The sequence below is a fragment of the Mesoplodon bidens genome, assembly GCF_964165515.1.
Source record: "Mesoplodon bidens genome assembly, chromosome: 2".
Taxonomy (NCBI): Eukaryota; Metazoa; Chordata; class Mammalia; order Artiodactyla; family Ziphiidae; genus Mesoplodon; species Mesoplodon bidens.
The window spans coordinates 156702103-156705810 of record NC_138177.1 but is presented as its reverse complement, the minus strand read 5'-3'; the positions used below and the strand labels follow the sequence as shown (position 1 = coordinate 156705810).

The following is a 3708-nucleotide window of genomic DNA, read 5'->3' as shown; positions in this document are numbered from 1 at the left end:
TACAAGTGAATTCTGATGGGTAAGGAAGATGAAGCATCTATATCTCAGTAGGAAGTGAACTTCTTGGGGTAGCACCTGTATTCTCAGCTAGTATAATCCACTTAGCCTTAAAAAGCATCCTCCAGGGGCTTCTCTGGTGGCGCAGTGGTTGAGAATCCACCTGCCAGTGCAGGGGACACGGGTTCGAGCCCTGGTCTGGGAAGATCCCACATGCCACGGAGCAACTAGGCCCGTGAGCCACAATTACTGAGCCTGCGCGACTGGAGCCTGTGCTCCGCAGCGGGAAAGGCCACAACAGTGAGAGGCCGGCGCACCGTGATGAAGAGTGGCCCCCACTTGCTGCAACTAGAGAAAGCCCTCGCACAGAAAGAAGACCCAACACAGCCATAAATAAATAAATAAAATTAAAAAAAAAAAAAAAAACAGCTCTCTCCTGGCTGGAACCATGGAAGGTGCTGAGGAGAAGAAAAAGAAGGTTCCTGCTGTGCCAGAAACCCTTAAGAAAAAGCGAAAGAATTTCGCAGAGCTTAAGATCAAGCGCCTGAGAAAGAAATTTGCCCAGAAGATGCTTCGAAAGGCAAGGAGGAAGCTTATCTATGAAAAAGCTAAGCACTATCACAAGGAATACCGGCAGATGTACAGAACTTGCTAGGATGGCAAGAAAAGCTGGCAACTTCTACGTACCCGCGGAACCCAAATTGGCATTTGTCATCAGGATCAGAGGTATCAATGGTGTGAGCCCAAAAGTTCGAAATGTGTTGCAGCTTCTTCGCCTCCGTCAGATTTTCAATGGCACCTTTGTGAAGCTCAACAAGGCTTCAGTTAACATGCTGAGAGTTGTGGAACCATACATTGCATAGAGGTACCAAAACCTGAAGTCAGTAAATGAATCTACAAGCGTGGTTATGGCAAAATCAACAAGAAGCGAATTGCCCTGACGGATGACGTGTTGATTGCTCGATCTCTTGGCAAATACGGTATTATCTACATGGAGGATCTGATTCATGAGATCTATACAGTGAAAACATTTCAAAGAAGCAAACAACTTCCTGTGGCCCTTCAAATTGTCTTCTCCACGAGGTGGAATGAAGAAAAAGACTACCCATTTTGTAGAAGGTGGAGATGCTGGCAACAGGGAAGACCAGATCAACAGACTTATAAGAAGGATGAACTAAGGTATCTACCATGATTATTTTTGCAATCTGGTCAGTTAATAAACAGTGACTGCTTTCAAGTTGAAAAAAACAAAGCATCCTCCAAATCTGAGGTGCAAACTTGGGGCTACTTTTGAGTATTGGGTAGCTTATAAATCCAGGGAGGCATTTTTTTTTCTCAAAGAATGTTCTTAGTTTTTGTCAGTCTCTCAAGGAGATCCATGCCCCCAAAAAAGGCTTCAACCACTGTTCAAGATGAAGGAAAACAGTGCTATCTCTAATCGAATAACCAGGGAGGTTTGTGGAGCCAGCAAAGGCAAAAACTTGCCTTCAGTGTGCTGGGAGAACACCTAGAATTGGCCACACCTGAAGGCACTGTCTACCCCAGGGAACTGTGGCAGGTTGGGGGGATGCCTTGGACACTATTTTAGGAACTAGAACTGGTGGAAGCCTCTAAAACTGATTAGGTTTAGGAAATTATATCTGATGGAGGTCCAGGAGTCTGGATCAGGGCTGGAAAATGGGATGCAGGGACCTGGTTTGGCAGCCCTGGCTTATAGGGTGTGATTCATGGAGCTGCATCCCTTTCCTTCAGAACACCTATGCCCACTTGTAAATACACGTTGATTGGTATGTTGACATGTTATCTATCTGCTCCATAAGTCTGCCAGCTCTGGGAGAGCAAGGATTGTGACTGGTTTTGCTCCCACTGTCATCTGGCAGAATGTTGGGCACCTAGCAGATGTATTCGATAAATATTTGTTGAATGAAAAGGTGTGTGGACGGATGGATGGATGGGCAGGCCAAGGTGGTCCATCTGAAAGGCAGAACCTTGCAGAAAAACTAAATCAAATGCCTCTTCTGTTTGGCATTTGAGAGGCAGTTAGTATATTATATAGGCAGTTGGCTCAGAGAACAGACTCTGGAATTAGAGTGCCAAGTTGGAATCTCAGCTCTGCTGTTTACTTAGTGTATGACCTTGGGCAAAATATTTAACCTCTCTGTGCCTCAATTTCCTCATCTGTAAAATAGGGATAATAACAGTTCCTACCTCAGAGAATTACTATGAAGATTAAATGAGTTAATACATCTCAAGTACTTAGAATAGTACCTGATGGATAATAAGCACTAGGTGGTAATTTTTAAAAAGCTAAACAGGGCTTCCCTGGTGGCGCAGCAGTTGAAAGTCCACCTGCCGATCCAGAGGACGCAGGTTCGTGCCCCGGTCCGGGAGGATCCCACATGCCGCGGAGTGGCTAGGTCCGTGAGCCATGGACACTGGGCCTGCGCGTCTGGAGCCTGTGCTCCGCAACAGGAGAGGCCACAGCAGTGAGAGGCCCGCGTACCGCAAAATAAATAAATAAATAAAAATAAATAAAAAGCTAAACAGATATGGAGAATCTCGGTATAAGACAAAGGAATGCAGAGGGTAGCAAAGGATCAAAAGCAAAAAGTGGGAAGTGGTAGCTTCAGTGTCATCTTGTAAGATGCTCCTGGGTCACCCTGGTGTACAGGACTCTATTAAAGGTACTGACCAGGACTGGATAACAGTGACTTTTTTTTTGGAAAACAGGGGTTTCTAGACATGACTGTGGGCACCTGCAGTAAGGGAGCCTGGAGCTCAGATGGAAATTTCAACTGGCTGAGTCTTGCAGAGAAAAGTCAATTCTGCCCTTAGATGTAGGAAAAAGGTGTGAAAAGAGACCAACCTCGGAGACCTCCCCACCCCATCCTCCAGCACCCAGGCTACTGAACTCAGGCCCCTGCTACTCCCTCCCCACATCCTGCAAGGACCTGTGCACTGAGTCTGCCAGAGAGACCCCGTGGGCAGCCCCAGAGGCTCTCAAGAGAAGTATACCCTGTGGCCTTTGGGATTGATTATGTAGAAAAGGAAATTGGATCCAGATCATTTTCAGACACTCTGGGTGGATTCTTTAGGGACATTTGGGTATCTCCAGTCCTCCTGTGTTTGATGGTGAGAGAGAAGAAGCTAGATGGATAGGAAAGGAGGTTCAGGGGCCTCAGAATATCAGGCTTTGTATGGACTGTCCCACACTGCTTCTCCTGGCCCATGTCCCACCAAAACACTAAGCACTAAATGCTTCTCTACCCACATCATAAAAAACAATAATGGTAACAGCCACTCAAAATACAGACTGCTTAGCCACCTCCCCTGCTTGTCTAGTCCATAGTGGAACAAGCAATGCACCTTCTGGAAGGAATAATGACTCTGATCTATAGGTCACATTCAGTGCAGACATAGCCATAGCAACTTCTACCCACAAGCCAAATTGTGTTGAAATCCATTACAAATTAAAGACAGCATGTCTCCTTGAAAACGTTCAACTGCCATATTGTCTCATGGTGGCAGAGTGAAGACATCACATTGACAATCTTTATCTTTTTGCTAGTTTCCAGATGTGCCAAAATAAGTCCATTTCTTCTAAATACATCAAAGTGTTGACAGCCAGAAAAATGCCAAGCTGTCAAATGGAACAGAGACCTCACTTCAGGTTCCAAAATTAATGCATTCTAAAGAAGTTCTACTGTGGAA

The 3708-nt window shown here is 45.5% G+C and overlaps 1 pseudogene across 1 annotated transcript; it reads left to right on the top strand.

Moving 5' to 3' along the window:
* The first annotated feature begins 417 nt into the window (after positions 1 to 417).
* LOC308612632 (large ribosomal subunit protein uL30-like) lies at positions 418 to 1249 on the top strand (annotated as a pseudogene). Its single transcript has one exon. The product of its transcript is annotated as a large ribosomal subunit protein uL30-like (transcript).
* Positions 1250 to 3708: the final 2459 nt, after the last annotated feature.